Source organism: Rattus norvegicus, chromosome 14 (genome assembly GCF_021556685.1).
Source record: "Rattus norvegicus strain SHRSP/BbbUtx chromosome 14, alternate assembly SHRSP_T2T, whole genome shotgun sequence".
Lineage (NCBI taxonomy): Eukaryota > Metazoa > Chordata > Mammalia > Rodentia > Muridae > Rattus > Rattus norvegicus.
Genome location: NC_141547.1, coordinates 72,368,572 through 72,391,537, shown reverse-complemented (window position 1 = coordinate 72,391,537; position 22,966 = coordinate 72,368,572). Strand labels below are relative to the sequence as shown.

Below are 22,966 nucleotides of genomic sequence, written 5' to 3'. Positions count from 1 at the left end.
TCCCATGCTGTGAGTCATCAGAAGTGCCTTGTAGGAGAAGACTACTTTCATGGCATTTATATTTCACAAAGCAGAGAGAAGAACAAAATCAGCAAGAAAAATATCAGGGAGTAATGAAAGCTAGGGTGAAGGTAAACAATTAATTGATGGAAACTAATAGGGCTATATTCATTTTAAAAGTCTCTCAGTACCCCCTGAAGAGATGACATTTTAGGAGAGACCTGACTGATGAGAAGTAGCCAGGCATGCAAAGGTCTTTAGATTATTTTTAAAATAATACTATTTATTCTTTGAGAATTTCATAAGTGCGTACAATTTATTTCAGTCATTTTCACACCTGTGCCCTTCTTCCAACTCTGCCAGATCCTCCCTCACATCCTTATCCCAACTTCATGTCATCTCTTTGCTTTTCAAAACAAACTATGGATTTCATGTAATGCTACATTTATACAAATGAATATGGGGCCAGCCACTCTAAAAGCATGGTCAATCTATCAGGGACCATACCTGTAAAGAAACTTTCTTCTCTCTCCCTTATCAGCCATTAAGTGATTGTCAATATCTTCCTTAGCTAGGGAAGGAACTCATATGAGCATCTCCATCACCCATCTTGCTGGAATGTTGACTTGCTTGGTCTTTTGCAGGTAACAACATCTTCCGTGAGTTCATGAATACAATAATAGTTCTGCCAGGTGTAGAAGACACTGTCTCCAGTCCTCCTCAACATCTGGCTCTTACATTCTTTTTGATCCCTCTTCCATGATGTTGTTACTTGAGTCTTTGGGGAGAGGATATGATATAGATGTCCCATTTATGTCTGACCACTTCCCAGCAACTTTGTGGTATTTTCACCAGTTGTTGGTCTCAATATTAACTGTCATGTACTACACAAAGATGCATCTGAAATGAGAAATAGGATCTACATTACTCTATGGGTACAGAGCTAAACATATGGGAGGCACTTTGATACTATGTCCCTTTAGGGAAATAATAATTCACTCACTCTTAGGTCTATGAGCTTCCTAGGCATTGGTCACTAGAAAGACTTGTATTAGGCGTGAGTTTCATCCTGTGAAATAAGTCTTAAATGCAATCAGAAAGTAATTGGTTATCCATATAATGTTATTGTAATTATTATACATAAAGGCATATATTGCCTCAGCAGTTATTATTGTAGCTCCCAGTATTTATGGCTGGATAAGGTTATTGGTGAGCTTCCCTAAGTTTTCCCCTAATGGTTGCTATGTCCAGTTTTAATATAAACATCTTTCATAGGACCCTTACTCCCCAGGTCAGACTTCAGACTACTCAGCAATGTTGAAAATGGTACAAGGTCATTCAGTCTCTTTGTAATAAATTGTTCCTTGCATGGCTGTTTACTCATATTTCTATGAGCAACACATTAGCCACAAGCCATGCATCTTTCTTAGATCAAGCTTATTTAATTTTTTTAAAATCATAATTGTTCTCCTAACTAGGTGGGAAAATTTTCCTTACTTCTGGTTTTGTTTTAAAGATAAGCTAACATGGTGGTAGTTTTCTTTTAGGGTTACCATTTCTCCAATACAGGAAAGTGTTGTCTTCCTCCTTGCTCCATTTCCAGGTTTGTTTTTAGTAAATATGGTTAGCCAAAAGTCAGAACCAGCATTAATGATGAATTGGAGTCATTTCAGACTTTGATACACAAACAAGCATATAAAATACTGTCACCATTTAACCCACCCTTTCCCTTCTGCCCGTTCTATGAGGCTTCCATTCACCCATTATGGCTGATTTCTCTTCTCCTCACTCATGAACAGTGGAGCACATTTTGGTCCTGAGTTTTCTTAACATGCCATATCTGTCATTGGCAGGTTCAATAAAAATGGCCACAATAGGCTCATAGATGTGAATGTTTAGCCAAGAGGGAGTGGAACTCTTTGATAGGATTAGAAGGATTAGGAAAGGTGGCCTTGTTGGGGGATGTGTCACTGGGGTAGGTTTTTAAGGTTTCAAAAACTCAAGTCAGGCCTGTTCTCTCTCATTCCACCTATGAATCAGCATTATTTCTTCCTAAATATTGCCATGCTTTTCTCAACATGATAATAATGGACTGACTAACCTCTGAAGCTGTAAGCCAGCCTTTAACTAAATGACTTCTTTTATAAAAGTGGGCCATGATGTCTCTTTACAGCAACAGAACAATTACTAAGACAGAATTTGGTACCAGGGAATGGGGTATTTCTATATCAGGCCTCTCACTCTTTCTGTTTGCTGGAAGAATAAAGAAGCCTGGATTAGAAAAGTAGTTAGATGCTTTAAGAAGGGTTTAATAAGCCATCCTTATAGGAGTATGGGAAACCATGCTGAGGGCAATCTAAATTTTAGGGGTCTGGTTCAAGAAATTGCAGAGGTGAAGAATATTAGTAAGTGGCCTAGAGACCATTCTTGTGATATTTTGGCAAAGAATGTATCTGCTTTTTGCCTTTGTCCTCAAACTTTGCTTGAGGTTAAATTGATGAGTTTTAAATTAATGGTTTTGACCAAGATTTCAAGACAGCTTAGTATTGACTCTGGCATGTGGTTATTAGTAATCACTCTTAAGCAGAGCTACAGTGAAATGGAGAAAGCTAGGAAAAGAGAAATATAAAATGTTCCACGTGAGGAGACAAAGAGCACCAGGAAAGCTGATGCTATAGCCAGGTTCTGTGTTCAAAGAGATGAAAAGTTTGAAGCTTGCTGCTAAATGCATTAAAGGGAGTGATGACCTCAGGGCAAGACCCACTCCATGCTTGACTTCCAACTTGTGAAAAGGAGTTAAAGAAAGCTTAAGGGGAAAAGGGAACTATCTACAACAGAAGAGCTCATGCAAATGTAATTGAAAAAGAAGGGAAGTCCCAACCCTATGGAGGAGCACATGGTTCTGCCTTTAGAGTCAAGAATACAAGAAAGAATCATAGAATCACCCTCTGCAACTAAGGAAAACAGCTGAAGCTAGCAATGTATCAGGGCTGCCCTTGCATGCAGGTCATTTCACGAACCTCTGAAGTTGAAGCCTGGATTGTGTTGAAGACCTCAAAATGGTGGAGATATCAGAGTCATGACATATCCGCCAAGGAAAGCTACGGACATAGTACTTTGGAACTAGCCCAAGGCAGAAAGTGTACTGTAGTCAACAAAGATGAAAAGGTCGGAGATCTGAAGAGTCCTTTGACACCAGATATGAAGATGGAAACTGTGGAGTTTGCCCCGCCGGGTTTTGGTTTTGCTGTAATCTAGTATTTCCTCACTAAGTTCCCTTTCCTTTTTTGGGATATTATTATATATTCTGTGCCACTGTGTGTTGGAAATATGTAATCTTTTTTATTTTAATTTTATAGGAGATTAAACTTAAGAGATTGCCACAAGTCACAGAGGGTGTAAATAGAGGTGAGATTATCATAGACCATGGGGACTTTTGAGGTTGCACTGAATGTAATTTTGCAGTATGTGGCTACAAACCAGTGGGGCCAATGAATGGAATATGATGTTTTAAATAGAAAGGACATCCATAGGCTCATATATTTAAATGATTTATCACCAGGGAAAACTCTTAGATAGGACTAGAAGGATTAGAAGGTATGGTCTTTTTGGAGGAAGTGTGTCACTTGGGGGTGGGGCTTGAGATTTCAAAATCCCATACCTGGCTCACTCTCCCCATCCTCTTTCTTCCTCCCTCTTTCCCTCAGTCTACCCAAACCACCCCCCCCCATGCCTATGGAGCAAGGAATCTCAGCTATTTCTCTAGGACTTTGTCTGTCTGCATGCTGTTATGCTCCCCACCATGATGATTATGAACTAATCTCTGAACTAGTTTCAGCAAGCCCCCAATTAAATGTTCTCTTTTGTAAGAATTGCCTTGGTCATGGAGTCTCTTCACAGCAATGGAACAGTGACTAAGACAAGCAGTAAGTAATCTTAACTGCTGAGCTGGCTCTCTAGCCCAACTTGCAATTTAAAGTACAAGACATCTTTATCTCTGGAAATTTCCATTGGATATTTTCAGGCAGACCACAGGTTGCTGAAACAGAAAGCAAAAACTGTGTATAGAGAAAGAGGGCTATGTTTATCATTGTTCAACCAAAACAAACAAAGAAATAAAAATAAAACCTTCTTTCTTAGATCTGGTTAGTAACAAACACAAATAGGATGGTACCCTTCTCTAAAATCACTCAGAATGACTCCAGCTCTATTCTTCTCTTTCAATAGTTTCCTCATCTAACTAGTGCTGACATCATTTACTCAGTGCCCCTGTTTTACTTGTCTCTATTTAGCCTCTATTCTTGGGACTTTGCCAAACTGAAGCTTCAACATACTTTTGCTTTTCCTCAGCACTTATCCTATCTTGCACTCTCTCATCTCCTGTTCAGATGACCCATCCGACTACACTCATGCATCCCAACTTTGGTGAGAACTCTTTCTTACTACAAAGGCAAAACAAATAGAGAGAAATTTGGACATTAGAATAGCAGTGTGAAATCATGTTGTTCTATACTACCTGGAGATCACAGACAGAACCCAATGTATCTTCAACACAGTGTCAGTTTCCAGCAGCTTTCTAGAATAATAATTAGATCTCCACAGGATGGAGGGTGGGGAGAATTTGTGCTTTTCCTTCCTCCTTCTGCAACTGGCTATTCAAGGTGGAAGCTGAATAAAATGGCTGTGGTGGCACGATGCTGGCCCACTTTAAAGCTTCTATTATGAAACCCAGTTGCATAAGCTATAAGAGCAAATAACATATTCTCAGGAACAAATTCTAGTGAATCAGCTCATTTTAGATTCACATCTTCATCTGTCTCTGAAGTGGCTTATTTAAATTTTAATAGAAAACGTTGGATGTGGCGCTCCAGTGGAAGCAATGAAAATAACACTGTTTATCCCCAAGATAAAATTGTGTTGGGAGTTGGAAAAAAAACACAGAGAAAAATATGATGCTAATTTCTTGAAAACAAACCTTCTCTGTCCCACTTTGTAGAAGCTGGACAAAGCAATATAAACTCTATTGTACTGAACAAAGGCAACAGTGGCTTTTTTTTTTTTTTTTTGTGACTCACTATCCTTTTATGTGTGGATTTTTAAAAGCAATAATCTGAAAAAAATAACCTTTTGTAAAACTGAAAAATAATCTTGCAAAACAAAAACAAATGTTTGCCATTGTCTAGGGGTAGTGGGGGGTGGGGCTGCAGATAGAAGGCAGTATGGGGAAGTGGGAAGGTCTTATAAATTAAATATCAGGAGTCAGTACTAGAATTTCTACTTCCTGCATATGTGATTATGGAAAAGGGTATTAACAATGATGGGACCCATACTAGTCTCTCTAATGAATGATCGGCATGGTGCTGTCATGAAGAGAAATCTAGAATATGGCCAGTTACTTGCCTAGTCCAGTATTAGCAAATGTCAGTCTTCTTCATACTTTCTAGACTAAGACTTAGTCAATCAGGACCCATGGGTCATATCTGGCCAGCTTCTTGTGTTTGAGGACAGTTTCATGGAAACACAGCCAAATTGTTAAACATATCTATGGTTGCTTTGGTGTCATAGTTGTAGAACCCTGTGGCTGCAACAGACCATTTGGCAAGAGCCCAGAATAATTACTCTTCAAATTTTCCTGAAAAAGGTTTGTCAACTTTCATTCCAGGCACTTTTGATATTTAGGGTTCATATCAGACAACCCCAGTGCCCCAGCTCCCATGTAAACTCAAGCACCAGAGCCTGTGGGTTCTACTTCCAAATTCCCTGGTAAGTCTTTGTTGCCTCAATCCATTCCTAATACCACCACTGTAATTGTAGTTACCACTATTACTGCAGTCAATCACACACACACACACACACACACACACACACACACACACACACACACGTTTCAAGCGAGCTTCCTAAAACGTAAAACATGCCTAAAACACAAATCATGCTCTGACATATGCTCCTTTAATACTCATAACAATTAGCCATCATAATACTGTGCATAGATAAGATTCTTTAACATTTTCCACCAGAATTTCAGTTTTTTGCTTTCTCTTTTGTTTTTTAATGTTTGGTTGTTGTTTATTTTTTTTATTTGTTTGTATTTTAGGGTAGAATGAAATTATGCTCACTGCAAGCTCTGTGTTCTAGCACATGGCCCGTCCCTTTGCAACAGCAAAGAGTAGTGGCTAAGAGAGACAGAACCCTGAAACTCCTCAGCTACTAACCAATTTTTTTGAACAAACCTTTCAAATAAGTAACTCCTCATTCTATACATATGTTAAAGTGAAAATAATCATATGTCATGTAATAGAATAACACAATTATACTATGTTGTGAGAACAAGATTGAGTAACACATGGGAAACATTTTGAATAACAGGAGGGTTTGTTATTCTGATTATGAAAGGTCACCAATGTAATTAGAATGGAGAACGAGAGACATAACTCAGTGGCAGAGCAGAACATTAACTTGTCATATAGAAGGTCTTCAGTTAGTTCCCTGCATAAAAGAAATGGTGAAAGAGTATAACATAAGTACTACTAAGTTCTTCCCTTCAATCTCCAACCAAGCAATTTGAGGGTGTATAGTTATCTGAAGTTCATATCTATGTGCCAATAACAACAGACTGCTTGAATTTTCCTCCAAAGTCCCCTGTATTACATATCTCTTTCTCTTTCACTTGCTGTTCTCTCATAATTCCTTGTCTCCAAAGTGAATCCTTGTTGTCAACTCTCTCCAAAGGACACATTCATCCCAAAGCCAACTGCTCCTGTTTCTTTCCTTTGTCTAAAACAACCAAACGAAAATCGCTCTTTTCTATGCCCAATGAGATATCACAGACTATATAATAGATAGATAGATAGATAGATAGATAGATAGATAGATAGATAGATAGATAGGTATGCATAGATACACAGATACGTAGATATAGATGATAGATAATTAGGTATATAGAAGCATAGATAGATACATAGATATAGATAGACAGATGTAGATAGAGAGATAGATGATAGATAGATACTAGATAGATAAGAGATATAGATAAATGGTTATAACTCTTCTTCATACTTACATAGATAAAGTATTGTTTATGTAAATTGCTGTCACAATATTCCTTAATGTGATGGTTACACTTTGGTGAGATGTTTGTATCAACTTTGTTTTGTTAGTTTTAGCAATCTATTTACGTCTCCTTCAATTGTTTTCATTTATTACAGGACAGCAAGGATACCTTACTCACCTTAGAATGTCTTAACGGTTTTGTCTTCTCTAAAGGCAGTAGGCACTCATGAGATGCTTATTAATTTGCTCCCTGTGGTTAAGACAGTTTTGTATCATCAGCACCACTGCAGCTCAGTAGGCTTTTGGGCAAATGTTTGTGGACTGGTGCCAAGGTGGAACGGCATCTTTGATATCAGTTCCTTGCTTTCTAAAATTAAACTTGTAAAGCCAGTGACAGTGCAACTCAATATGAGAAGGACAAAGCTTAGCCACTTCTTGGGTCAGAAAGAAAGGCAAGGAACCTAGTTTTCAATACCAATGCAAGCATGAATCTAGCCAACTGTGGAAGGGGAGAGTATGTGGCAGCTTGAGAGAGAACATAGACTTACTTCCCGTTCTTCCCTGAGGCCCTCATAAGGTCCAATGGAGGACCTCTGATCCTCAGCACTTTAGCCCTTGCCCTCAGCAAGGTATGCTACTGCTCATTACCATGCTACTAACTCTACTATTCTTTAGGAACAGTGTGGTCTTTCTGACATCCTAGACACATATAACAATGGAGTACTATGTGTGGGGCAGTGTCTAAGTGCTAAAAATGCAACAAGGATTAATTGTCTGGTAGAAGCTCACAGCCTAAGAGACAAAGAGAGAGGTCTATAAAGAACTAAAGCATAGGCAGACATCCCGAGGCCGAGGGACAGACTTAGCAGTCTCTAGCAGACTCTGCACACCTTGGCCCACATCCCTGGTCCAAGGGGAAACTGCACAGTGCCTCTGGACAAAGGAATATAGGAACAGACAGCCACCAGTACCAGCGGTTCTGGTCTGTGCCCAGTACTGAACTGATCCCACCAAATAGCTCCCTGCATCCAAATCCCATGGGGGAGAGAGCTGGAACCTCAGAACTGTGGTTCTCTGACTCCTGTGAAGTCAGAAGCGAATACTCTTGGCCCACAGTCCAGACCCAAGAGGGAATCTCAAAGTGCCAACTGTGCCTGCTGGGTGCAAGGACCTACACGAGCAATCAGAGGCAGGACCCTTTGATTCCTGCCCATGCGTAGAGCCAAAAGACAGTTTCCACGAGCACCTCCACAGCTGAGAGCAGAGCACTTGTTCTCATGAAAGGTTGTAAGAAAACAGGAAAACAGTTCTACAGGAGTGCTGACACAGAGGCCTACATCAGGGCCAAGTCACTCCCAGAAACAGCAAGACAAGCAAACACCAGAGACAACCCATTGGCTAGAGGCAAGCGCAGGAACATAATCAACAGAAACCAAGACTACTTGGCATCATCAAAGCCCAGTTCTTCCACCAAAGAAAATACTGGATATCCAAACACACCAGAAAAGCAAGATTTAGATTTGAAATCACATTTTTTTGATAACTTTTAGAAAGACATAAAGAACTCCCTTAGAGAAATGCAGGAAAGCACAAGTAAACAAGTAGAAACCCTTAGAGAGGAAACACAAAAATCACTGAAAGGATTACAAGAAAGCACAACCAAACAGGTGAAGGAATTGAAAATGGACACAGAAACAATAAAGAAAGCATAAAGGAAGACAACCCTGGATTTAGAAAACCAAAGGAAGAGACAAGGAGCCATAGACACAAGCATCATCAACAAAATATAAGAGATAGAAGAGAGAATCTCAGGGGTAGAAGATACCATAGAAAACATCAACACAACTGTGTAAAACGCAAAAAGGTCCTAGCCCAAAACATACAGGAAATCCAGGACACAATCAGAAGATCAAACCTAAATATAAAAGTTATAGAAGAAAGTGAAGACTCCCAACTTAAGGAGACAGTAAATATATTCAACAAAATTATAGAAGAAAACTTCCCTAACCTAACGAAAGAGATGCCCATAAACATACAAGAAGCCTACAAAACTCCAAATAGAATGGACCAGAAGAGAAATTCCTCCTGTCACATAGTTAAAACTGCAAATGCACAAAACAAAGAAAGAATATTGAAATCAGTAAGGGAAAAAGGTCAAGTGACATATAAAGGCAGACCTATAAGAATTACACCAGGCTTCTCACCAGAGATTATAAAAGCCATAAAATACTGGGCAGATATCATACAGACCCTAAGAGAACAAAAATGCCAGCCCAAGTTACTGTATCCAGCAAAACTTTCAATTAACATAGATGGAGAAATCAAGATACTCCATGACAAAGCCAAATTTACGCAATATCTTTCTACAAATCCAGTCCTACAAAGGATAATAGATGGAAAACTCCAACACAAGGAGAGAAACTACATCGTACAGAAAGCAAGAATATAACTTCCTTGCATTGAAACCAAAGGGGAGACAAACATAATTCCACCTGTAACAATGGAAATAACAGAAAATGACAATCACTATTACTTAATGTCTCTCAACATCAACGGACTCAATTCCCCAATAAAAAGACATAGACTAACAGACTAGATATGTAAAGAGGACCTAGCACTTTGCTGCATATAGGAAACACATCTCAGAGACAATACAGACACTACCTCAGAGTAAATGGCCGGAAAAAAATTTTCCAAGTAAATGGCCCAAAGAAACAAGCTGAAGTTGCCATTCTAATATTAAATAAAGTTGACTTTCAACCAAGAGTCATTAAAAAAATAAAGAAGGACACTTTATATTCATCAAAGCAAAAATCCACCAAGATGAACTCTCAATCCTAAATATCTATGCTCCAAATGCAAGGGCACCTACATTGATAAAAGAAACCTTACTAAAGCTCAAAGCACACATTGCACCTCACATGTTAATAGTAGGAGATTTCAACTCCCCACTCTCATCACTGGACAAATCATGGAAACAGAAATTAAACAGAGACATAGAAAAACTAACAGAAGTTATGAACCAATTGGATTTAACAGCTATTTATACAACATTCCATCCTAAAACAAAAGAATATACCTTCTTCTCAGCACCTCATGGAACCCTCTCCAAAATTGACCATATAATTGGTCACAAAACAGGCCTCATGAGATACAGGAAGATAGAAATAGTCCCATGCGTCCTATCAGATTACTACATTCTAAGACTGGTCTTCAATAACAATAGTGACAGAAAGCCCACATAAACATGGAAGTTGAACAATGCTCTACTCAATGACAACTTGATCAAGGAAGAAATAAAGAAAAAAACTAAAGACTTCTTATAATTTAATGAAAATGAAGATACAACATTCCCAAACTTATGGGACACAATGAAAGCTAGAGGAAAACTCATAGCTCTGAGTGCCTGCACAAAGAAACAGGAGAGAGCATATGTCAGCAGCTTGACAGTACACCTTAAAGCTCTAGAACAAAAAGAAATAAATAAAACCAAGAGGAGTAAAAGGCATGAAATAATCAACACAGAGCTAAAATCAACCAAGTAGAAATGCAAAGGACTATACAAAGAATCAACAAAAGCAGGAGCTGGTTCTTTGAGAAATTCAACAAGATAGATAAACCCTTAGCCAGAATAATCAGAGGTCACAGAGAGTATATCCAAATTAACAAAATCAGAAATGAAAAGGGAAACATAACAACAGAATCTGAATAAATTTTTAAAAATCAGATCCTATTACAAAAGCTTATATTCAACAAAACTGGAAAATCTGGAGGAGCAATTTTCCAGACAGATACCAGGTACCAAAGTTAAATCAGGAAGAAATAAATCATGTAAACAACCCCATAACTCCTAAAGAAATAGAAGCAGTTATGAAAAGTCTCCCAACCAAAAAGAGCCCAGGTCCAGATCGGTTCAGTGCAGAATTCTATCAGACCTTCATAGAAGACCTCATATCAATACTTTCCAAACTATTCCACAAAACTGAAACAGATGGAGCACCGAATTCTTTCTATGAAGCCACAATTACTCTTATACCTAAACCATGCAAAGACCCAACAAAGAAAGAGAACTTCAAACCAATTTCCCTTATGACACAAAAATACTCAATAAAATTCTTGCAAACCAAGAACAGATCAAAACAATCATCCATCATGATCAAGTATGCAGGGATGGTTTAATATACGGAATACCATCAATGTAATCCACTATATAAACCAAGTCAAAGATAAGAACCACATGGTCATTTCATTAGATGCTGAGAAAGCATTTCACAAAATTCAACACCCCTTCATGATAAAAGTCATGGAAAGATCAGGAATTCAAGGCCCGTATCTAAACATAGTAAAAGTAATATACAGCAAACCAGTAGCTAACATTGAACTAAATGGAGAGAAACTTGAAGCAATCCCACTAAAGTCAGGGACTAGACCCACTCTCTCCCTACTTATTCAATATAGTTCTTGAAGTCCTAGCCAGAGCAATCAGACAGTGAACAGAGGTCAAAGGGATATGAATTGGAAGGGAAGAAATCAAAATATCACTATTTGCAGATGATAGGATAGTGTACTTAAGCGACCCCAAAAGATCCACCAGAAAACTACTTAACCTGATAAACAACTTCAGCAAAGTGTCAGGGTATAAATTTAACTCAAACAAATAAGTAGTTTTCCTCTACTCAAAGGAAAAACAGGCTGAGAAAGAAATTAAGGAAATGACACCCTTCACAATAGTCACAAATAACATAAAATATCTTGGTGTAACTTTAATCAAGCAAGTGAAAGATCTATATGACAAGAATTCAAATCTCTGAAGAAAGAAATTGAGGAAGATCTCAGAAGATGGAAAGATCTTCCATGCTCATGGATTGGCAGGATTAATATATTAAAGATGGCCATTTTGCCAAAATCAATCTACAGATTGATCAATGCAATGCCCATCAAAATTCCTACTCAATTCTTTATAGAGATAGAAAGAGCAATTTGCAAATTCATTTGGAATAACAAAAAACCCAGGACAGTGAAAACTATACTCAACAATAAAAGAATATCTGGGGGAATCACCATCCCTGACTTCAAGCAGTATTACAGAGCAATAGTCATAAAAACTATATGGTATTTGTACAGAGACTGGCAGTTAGATCAGTGGAACAGAAATGAAGACCCAGAAATGAACCCACACACCTTTAGTCACTTGATCTTTGACAAAGGAGCTAATACCATCCAATGGAAGAAAGATAGCATTTTCAACAAATGGTGCTGGTTCAACTGGAGGTCAGCATATAGAAGAATGCAAATCGATCCATTCTTATCACCATGTACAAAGCTTAAGTCCAAGTGGATCAAGGACCTCCACATCAAACCAGATACACTCAAACTAATAGAAGAAAAATTGAGGAAGAACACATGGGCACTGGGGAAAATTTCCTGAACAAAACACCAGTGGTTTATGGTCTAAGATCAAGAATCAACAAATGGGACCTCATAAAACTACAAAGCTTTTGTAAAGCAAAAGACACTGCCATTAGAACAAAATGGCAACCAACAGATTGGGAAAAGATCTTTACTAATCCTACATCTGATAGAGGGCTAGTATCCAAAATATACAATGAACTCGAGACATTAGACTCCAGAGAACCAAATCACCCTATTAGAAAATGGGGTACAGAGCTAAACAAAACATTCTCAGCTGAGGATTATTGGATGGTCAAAAAGCACCTAAAGAAATGTTCAATATCCTTAGTCATCAGGGAAATGCAAATCAAAACAACACTGAGATTCCACCTCACACCAGTCAGAATGGCTAAGATTAAAAACTCAAATGACAGCAGATGCTGGTGAGTATGTGGAGAAAGAAAAACACTCCTCCACTGTTGGTGGGATTACAAACTGGTACAACCACTCTGGAAATTAGTCTGGAGGTCCCTCAGAAAGTTGGACATTGAACTACCTGAGGACCCAGCTATACCTCTCTTGGGCATATACCCAAAAGATGCTCCAACAATGACACATGCTCCACTCTGTTCATAGCAGAGTTATTTATAATAGCCAGAAGCTGGAAAGAACCCAGATGCCCTTCAACAGAGGAATGGATTCAAAAAATGTGGTACATCTACACAATGGAATACTGCTCAGCTATCAAAAACAATGACTTCATGAAATTCATAGGCAAACAGAATGAACTAGAAAATATTATCCTGAGTGAGGTTACTCAATCACAGAAAAATACACTTGGTATGCACTCATTGATAAGTGGATATCAGCCAAAAAGTTTAAATTAGCCAAGATGCAATCTACAGACCACAGGAAGCTCAAGAAGAAGGATGACCAAAATGCAGATGCTCCCACTGCTTCTTAAAAAGGGGAAAATATTCATAGGAGGGGATATGGAAGCAAAGTTTAGAGCTCAAGGAATGACCATTCAGAGCCTGACACACATGTGGCATATATATATATATATATATATATATATATATATATATATATATATATATATATATCCACCAAAAAAACTAGATAAGATTGATGAAGCTAAAAAAATGCATGTGGAAAGGGACGGGATATAGATCTCTCCTGAGAGACAATCCAGAGTATGTCCAAAACAGAGGTCAATGCTAGCAGCAAACCACTGAACTGAGAATAGGACCCTGTTGGGGGGAATTAGAGGAAGTATTCAAAGAGTTGAAGGAGCTTGCAACCCCATAAAAACAACAGTGCCAACCAACCAGAGCTTCCAGGGACTAAACCACTACCGAAAGACTATACATGGACTGACCCAGGGCTCCAACTGCATATGTAGCAGAGAATAGCCTCGTTGGGGCATCAGTGGAAGGGAAAGCCCTTGGTTTTGCCAAGGTTGGACCCACAGTGCAGGGGAATATGGGGGAGGGCAAGAAGGGGGATCTATAAAGGGAATACTCGTATGGGGGAGGGAAGGGGAGGGAATGGGGGCTTATGGACAGGAAACAGGGAAGAGGAATAACCTTTTAAATGTAAGTAAAGAAATATATAAAACATTTTTTAAAAAAGAACTAAAGCACATATATAAAAATAATAGAGGACAACGTGGATATTACCAGGTAAATAATAATGGTGCAAAACATTTCTTACAGTAGAAAATTTTAATATATTTTCTATAGGAAATCACATTATAGGAATGGATATGCATATGTGTGTGCATTAAAATATTAACATGAAAAATTAAAGTGGTTGAGCCCAACTATGATGGAAAAATACCTAATATATGTTTTAACAATAAGTTTACTTATTCTAATATTAAGAACATAATACATTGATATTAGCACTAGTCCACATGTTGATGAAGGAACTGTTCTGTTGACTGAATTAGTATCTATATCTAGAAGCCATAGGAGGTCAGATACTTTCTTCATAATCTAATAATAATTTGCATGTGATACACACATGATTAAGTGGGAGCTCCGACCACCCAGAGAACTTATAACCTTAAGCAGTAACATAAAACCTCACAGTAATAGAAATGATTGATCCAAAAGTCTGGTTCATGAAGCCTCTGGTGAGGCTGTAAATGTCCAGAGACAGTAATGAAAGCTTCCATTTGACTGGGTCTCTGCTATGGCAGTGGGTAGACATGGCTTCCTTTGATTGTTATCCCTTTTCCAGGGCTGTATTGTTGGCTTTCCTTCAATTCTGTGAGCCTGCCCATTTTACCATCCACTAATTCATTTTATTTTTAAATAAGTCAGTGATGTTTCTGTGGCCTTCAAACACTGAGAGTGGTAAGTAACTACTGTGTGTTACTGACTCTTTTTGTTAACTTTTTCCCCAAACAATTCAATTTAATGGCCACATTCTGGCATGGAATTGTTTTTCTGAGATACTAAACTCTAAGAGGATATAAATAATAGTTATTCTAACCAAATGGACATTTTAATAATAGCTATTATCAAATCTGTCCCTAATAGTATCTTAATTTGTCATGGCTTAACAGAAACAACATGACCCATTGGATAGAAAACATAGGGTGTGTGATGCCTCGGAAAATGTTCGTCTTTAGCTATGATGGTTCTTTGTCATTTTATGACTCAAGACAGACAAAATGCCATTAAATGTTGTTTTGAAGCATCAAATTATAACTGTTCAAATAAATATGCATTTGCTTTCTAAATCTACATAAAAATGGAATTTTATAAAGCCAGGGAAAATAACTCAAAAGATATGTGGAAAAATGTTTAGTATAAATCAAGCCAATCCCTATCCATTCTTCATTATTATTTAAATTGTGAGTGTTGACCTACCAAAAACCAGGAAATAATACCTACCCAATCAACTCCTCTATGCATCCAGTTCAAAAATAAGTAAACTGAAGTTCATGCCAGCTACGTACATCATATCTACAGGGTTGTACCCTCATAATTATTCATGTCTCTGGTTTTGGCTTAGTCTGTTAGAATAGAGTCATGGTGTTTAGGAAACGCCCCACTTTGTTATGAGTTTAGAAATCCATGGGTGAATTCTGTGAGCCATTTAGCACATCCATCCCCACGGTGGAAGAGCTTTCAAACAAGCTTGTTCCCCAAAAGGCTGGAAGATGAGGGTCATAGAAAAATATCAAAGATCCACACAAGTAAAAGGACTGTGTCCTAAGTCACAGGAGCATGAGAGAAAGGTTAAGTTCATATGTTCAGTCATGCGTGTCTAATAGAAAGTCCTTCCATGCATTAGGGGATATCATAGAGGTGCCCTGAATTATGCCTAACAAACTTTTTATTAATTCTGTTAACATTTTATACATGTTTATTGTACATTAGGATTGCTTTCTCCCCCAACACCTCTTTTTATCTCCTTCCCATTCCTGCAAGCCTGTTTCCATTCCTAAAAGCTCCTTTCCCAAATCCTTTAGTTGTTGTTGCTGCATTGTGACTCATTTAATTAACCAGGGATATCTGTGTAAGCACTGGGTTCAACTATCTCTTGGTGTATAGTGGGGCAACCAGTGGGTATGCAACCAAAAAAAAGAATGATCCCCTCCTTCCTGAATCTATTAGTACCAAAAAGTTCAGCAATGAATTGAAAAGTTCAACAGGAAATCCTGAGTGCCTTCCCATCTGTGCCTGACTGTTGATGGGCCATTTCGGTGTTTTTTAACTTTTGTCTTCTTCTCCAGATCATTGTACTTCAAATCCCAATTACCTAATGACTACCTTGTCCCCATAGTTCAACAAGGGCATCTGAATATTCTTCTGCTACCATGGCTGTTGCAGCCGATGCTGCCATCCAAGGCCCAAATACTGACTTTAAACCTAAAAATGGCAGCGTTGCTGGTCCCAGTACCATGCCAACACCCTCAGCTGGCTCACCCTTTGATAAAGGTCAATGTTATACAATGCCTTTGACAATTTTCATATCAGTCTTTGATCCTATAACATTTCCTGAGTGGGCATAGCTTTCTTTCCAGTTTCTCTGCATACACTATGTCAATATATGCCTCAATATACCCTCCAGCCACCAACTAGGATCTATTAACCTTCAACAGCACTGACATAATTTGGAAACATACTGTGTAGGCTTAACCCTTGCTTTCTTATTTATTAAATGTATCTTTGTCCTACGTCCAGGATGCTTTCCTACCTACAAGAGTTACCCCAAGCACCAGAAAAAGAACCACTAGGCAGTGTTTAAACTTGTTGTTGGCCCATTGTAAAGTGTCAAGTGAGTGTTAGACATTTGGTGTTTTGCTAAGATGGCAGGCATTAATTTAACAGGTGGCAAGCTCAGAATAGATTTTGCTCGTTGTGGCTTTTTTATTGAATTGATGCTAAAGATATAATTAGTGTGACAATGTCAACATTGAAAGGGAGACCACAGGTTGAGAAAGACTGTGAAGTGCTTACTTAGTCTACAAGTATCTATGCATTGCTTTTCTGAAGATCAAAGGTCAAAAGAAAATGAAATTAGGTGACCATAGGCCCATGTGCATCATCTGTGTCCTTAATGGAGAAATTAAGGGATCTGGGAGGATATATTATATAATGGTGGCAGATATGGGAGAGGACAGGTTGCAGCACTGAACCAAACCAATCATCATGTTCCTTATCAAGGGCTTAGTAGGTCACATTTGACCACTAGTTAGATTTCTGGAGTTGTTGGTAGAAATTCTAATAAAAAGTCAATCCTTCCTAAGCTTACAATCCCATAATGGTTATCAAGAAAATGTTCCTTAGCAATCTCTTCCTACTCCTTATGGTATAGACAGTATATATCAAACTGACATATTTGTAGAACAAGAAGCCAAATGAATACACACACACACACACACACACACACACACACACACATACACACACCACCCCATTGGGCTCTTTTGTTTCTTGAAACATGGAATCTTCATTTATATTCTTTTATATTAATGAAAGCTCTACAGAAAGAAAACAAGGGACATAATATGGAGAGAAAGAAAACATGTAAAGAAGTATTTTTCTTTAATGGGCAAGATAGTAAAGTCAGATGAACTCAAATTATATTTTTTGCTACAAACTTATTCTTTATTCAATAAAGATTCTGGTTATTCTTCTCTAGTTTCCACGAGGTCAGGCAATACAGTTCAGTGGAATGTATTGATATTCAATACAGTAAACCTACTTTGAGCACTTACTGGACAGAAAACATGGTTGGATGTGTTGGAACCTATGAAACTCAAAAAGTACATTTCTTTCTTCTTGCCCCATCCACTTCTGTAAACATAATAACCATGTGTCTCCTGTAGTCCATGGTGCTTAGTCTATATAGTCTTATTTATTGAGGAATATATGGACATGTCTATTAGAATGCGATAAAGGCATACCGTGTTACCACAGGCAGCTAAGTCTTTTTCTTTACAAACAATTCACATCAGTGAAACACTAGCTAGGATTTCAAAGACCATTAATATGAAGTTGTGTGTTTCCTCCAGGCATGTGTCCAATCTTTTGACATTGCAAAGTTCATAGTTGTGAACCTTACATTTCAAATAGAAAAAAGAAATCAATGTTTTAAGTAAGCTTATGACTTTGTTCTGGGCTGCATTCATAGCTATCCTAGGGCAACAATAGTTCTCACTTGCTTTAAAGCTGCTTTATCATTACCTCAACTCACCTCAGTTCAGTTCTGGAAGCTTCCCACTGTTATGTCCTATTAGCACATGTACTGATATATTTGCCAGTCGGTTTTGAGCTTGCCAAAATACTTCTTGTCAGACCTTTTGGACAAGGTCTGCTTTTCCGAAAGTGGCCTCCAACATGGAGTGTATTTCCATCTCAGTCAGCTCTGCCTCCCCACTGTACCTTTCTCGTGTAAATGGGGTGTTACCGTGGTCAGGGCTTTGTGCCTTTGGAATGATTCCTCTGAAGAAAATTGGATCACTAGAAGAAACTTATGAAAATATCTGATCATCCAAGTGAGAAGAAATGAAAGTCTGAGCTGAGTTAGTAATGGGGAGGCAGAAGGAGAAAGAAATGAGAAGGACATTAAAGGAAGCAAATGGCCTGGAAACACGACTATGTGAGATTCAAATTCAACTGGCTGGAGTAGGCTGGTGATCCGTAAAGCACTGTGCTGTATCAGAGAAAATGGTCTTTTATGGTTCAGAGCCACCAGAGTTGTCAGGGGAAGAATGTTGTGGAATCCAAGTCCTCAATAGCAAAGAGTGGACAGGATGGGACTCCACTGGGCAAGACTGGTAAGATAAGAAAGAAGGGATGTGCGCATGCGGCTCTTGTGTGCACAGCTCCCATTCGCTCCTGAAACCGTCTCTCTTTGCTAAGTAATCAAATAATTGTGAACCACTAATAGTGGCTGTACCCTTAGGCCTTAACTCTAGCAGGAGGAGTGGCCTCAGTAGGCAGTTCAAATCTGGAAAAATCAAGAAAAGAAATCCAGTTAGAATCTTTTAAAATATTGTGCTGATCTACTCTGAAGCTCGATGTCTTTTGTGTTGAGCTTGGCTGAAGGTTCCCCTGCCCCCTTCTCCCTCTTCTACCCCACTCCCACACATGGAAGGTTTCCCAGGGCTCTTACACTTGTTTGTAATAAAATTCAGTGCCAATTAGCTTAAGAGCTTAAGACAGAGAAAGAGTGTAACCTAGGTCCCAGGACAGTCTTCCTCCCACTAGACCCGACTAATTCTATCACCCTTGTAGAGACTTCGGCAGAGTTGTGTAATATAGATAGTAACTCCCCTCTGAGAGAAGATATCTGTTTTGTTAGTTACACAACTGTCTGCTCACCATTTCTTCATTTTTGCTTTGCCACAACTTCGTACGTTGTTTTTAAAGAGACAGATCCAAGATGGCATCATTTTGTATTACATATATATCTATGCCCCATTCTACCTGAAGTGCTGATGATTTTTGACTTGTGCTTGTTTCTTGTTCTCTTCCTATCCTCAGGTTTGTTTGTTTTGCTTTTTTTTTGTTGGTTGTTTTGTTGTTGTTGTTGTTGTTGTTGTTGTTGTTGTTGTTGTTGTTGTTGTTTGCCAGGGGCGAAGGGGATGTAGTTCTATAAGATGAGAAATATCTGTGTTTTCCTCACTGAAGATACTACTGTGCTAGATTCCAGGGTTTGCAAGAGGAGCCACACCTAGGTACGGAACTGTAACACGAACCAAAACCTAGCTCAGGAATCTGAGGAGGTCACAAGCTTCTTCTAACAGCAGATCTAAGTTTAGGGTAACATGTGTCTATCTCCAAACACCTTCTGTCTGGAGGTCACAAGGACAATAAAATGCCATTGCCAATGGAGTAAGTTTTTGTTACTGTTGTTGTTTTTGGTTTTGGGTTTTTTTTTTTTTTTTTTGGTATAACATAGAAATGCATATTTGATGAGTGGTTAAAGTTATTTAGATAGAAATATTTATTTACTTACTTACTTACTTACTTGCTTGCTTGCTTATTCTTTGTCCTGCATAGGGTGACATAGATCTAAAATCCCAGCATTGAGAAGTTAAGGCAGGAGGATCTAGAAGACATTCATGTCCAGTCTGGCCTACATGAAACCATACACAAGAAAACATAGCAGGTAGAAATATGAGCTTTTAAGCAAAGTTATCCAACCATATAAGTTACACAGATTAATGCTTCTATTGCAGTATTTACATGTATGCTTTCCCCATGGTTCTATCTTATCCCCTCTTCTTACTGTTCTTTCTTGCCCAACCCTCTCTACTCTTCCCCCCCCCCCACATGATCCATTCTCCCTCCCTAGCTAGACAAATGTAAATAACACTAGACTTTTGAGTCTACACTTACTACTGAACTCATGTTATAGGCATTTGTTAGGGAAAATCAGCAAAGAACAGGAAAACTTTCTGAATGAACTCAGGGACTAGTTCTATAAACACAATTGCAGGGGAAAATCTGGGGCTTGTCATAAAAATAATTACTCATATTTTCTAAGCCTCTTCCAGAAATTTCACTCACAAGTGTTTGTCCAAGATAATGAGAGCAGACACTGTAATTTTCATACCTCTTTGACAGTTGCTGAAATCAAGGTACAGAGTGGTTAAGCAAATTTGCAAAGGTCAGATGGCTAGTAAACGGAGAAGGTCAGATGCAAAGAGATAGCATTCTGTCTGTCTGTCCAGGAAGCAGCAATAAGAAGCTAGAATCTGAGGTTAGAGGTTATAAGATATTGATCCCAAGACATCCAGCTATCAAATTATCTTAACATGGCTGCCTCACTTAGGAAAATGTGAATGGATATCCTGTCTGCAGTACAGAGGTGGATCAGACACCCAGTTCATTCTCTCACAATGTATTGTGTCTCACTCACTCAGGCTACCTCCCTAAAGTGTCTCATAAAACTGCCTTCTCCTGTGCATAGGCAGGGCTGAGTCTGCTTTGTGTATCACAGCCATGATTCCAGGGAGTCTGCCTCTAGCCTTAATCCACTCTAACTAGTCTCCATAGTGCTTTCCACAGCAAACCTTTAAGAGATCTATATGATCAGACAGGGTCGCAACATTCATTATCTCTTCTCTGGCACAAATGTTCTACCACCTATGTGTCCTGCCTCACCTTCCATTTCCTCCCATACACTTTCAGATCCATGCCACCATCTTCAATACTCTAAAGGCTCCTTGTTTTATTTTTCCCCTCTATGGTGGCTTGCTCTGCTTAGAAAGTTTATCTCACTTTAGTCTCTAGAAAAATACTTCACCATCGTCATCATCATCATCGTTGTCGTCATCATCATCATTAAACCTCAGAACAGTATCACCAACTCTTCTAGAACACTATTTGTGATTCTTACCCATAAGCTAGGCTTCATGAATGTATTTCTTTGGAGGCAGAGACAGTGTGTAGTATTCTACAAAGTTTAAAAAAATTCTAAGAGTGTCTGGGTTACTGGTTTTGCCTTCTGACAGAGGCAAGTTAATTGACTCTTCTCTACCTTATTCTTACATGTGTAAAGGAATATGTATTAGTTGCTTGCGGGACTGTAGCAAGATACCGCAAACTAGTTTGTTTTTAAAGAGCAGAAAAACGTATGCTGTCACACTTCTTGAAACCAGACTCTTATATTGAGACAATAGGAGGACCATTGTCCCCTCTAAACCCTGGAGCAGGCCCTGTGTTCCTCATTGCTTCCAGCTTTCAGTGGCTCTGGGCATTCCAGCTCTGTGGCTGCACCACTCCACTCTCTGTTGTGATCATGGTGCACCCTCCTCTACTCTGTCTTTTAGAAGGTTGGTTTTCATTGGCTATTGCATCACTTCAGTAATCTAGCATAATTTGCTTATCTCAAGGTCTTTAACTTAACTACACTTTCGAAGACTCTTTTATCTAAGTAAGTATGCATCCCCATGTTCTCAAGAATTAGGAATCAACATCCATTCTGGAGAGTTAACAAAGACATTATAGGTAGCGATATCCTGCTTAGCTTTTATGGTTTTTGTCAATCTTAAGAAGAATGATACACGTAAAAACTTTTGGGAAAGTATCTATCAGTCAATAAATAACAGTAACAGCTGTTATTAGCATCACAGTGCCGAATGACAATATCACAGAGGTTTATACACATATGGCATTTAGATCTTATTTTCCTAATTTAGGAATTAGATTTCTTACACGAAAAATGTTCTACATACCTGACATGTGTTGCTAACAGCAAGGGTTTAAATAGGTCATATGCTAATTAATCTTCATCTCTAACAAGAAAATTCAATTAACCAGAATTCTCATCCCTTCTAGCACATGACTGTAAGCACTGCTTCCAGCTGAGGCTTCCTCGGAAGGAAGATTATCCACACCAACAGCATAAAATGCCTTTCTCTTTGCCAGTACTCAAATAATGAATGATTTCATCAGAAATGAAGCTGAAGAGGTCAAGTGTATGTGATTATAGACTCGGAAAACCTGGGAAATCAGCCATCAAATAACTATCTACCCCACAAGATTACAGACATGAGGATTGACCCAAGAGTGGTGACAAAGAAAATGACTTCCCCCAGGTCATTCCTTAAGGAAATGGGGAATCCATCCAGAGTCTTTCCAGCCTTATTCTTATTCTGTTTCATTGTGGGGCAGTACTCAATGCAAAAATAAACAAAAAAATCAATACTACTAGTGTCATCATCTGTTTGCAGGAAGGGACAAAGTCAAGAACCCGTTTCACTGATTCAGCAAAAATCTCATCCCAGTGAGTGTGTAATATTCTATTCCAACAGATCCATGTAACGATATAAATCAAGCCTTATAATTTATATTTCACTTATATTTTCAGCATGGTATGCCTGTCTTATTTGACATATTAGTTCCTTTGGTCACTCTTCATCTGTGTTCACATCCCTTTTGCTCTAATAAAATGAAGAAGTCACTAATTCTGTTGTATTCCTGAATTCTTCCACACTTATGTTCTTTGCTTCTTGGACACCTTCCTTTATTTCTACATCTCCAAATCT

At 38.5% G+C, this 22,966-nt stretch overlaps 1 long non-coding RNA gene across 1 annotated transcript; it reads right to left on the bottom strand.

The window, feature by feature from the left end:
- Positions 1–267: 267 nt before the first annotated feature.
- LOC103693081 (uncharacterized) lies at positions 268–21,159 on the bottom strand. The gene is made up of 3 exons (XR_015637481.1): positions 19,930–21,159; positions 18,163–19,563; positions 268–900 (listed from the first exon to the last, which is right to left on the bottom strand). It is a non-coding gene; the product is annotated as an uncharacterized LOC103693081 (long non-coding RNA).
- Positions 21,160–22,966: the final 1,807 nt, after the last annotated feature.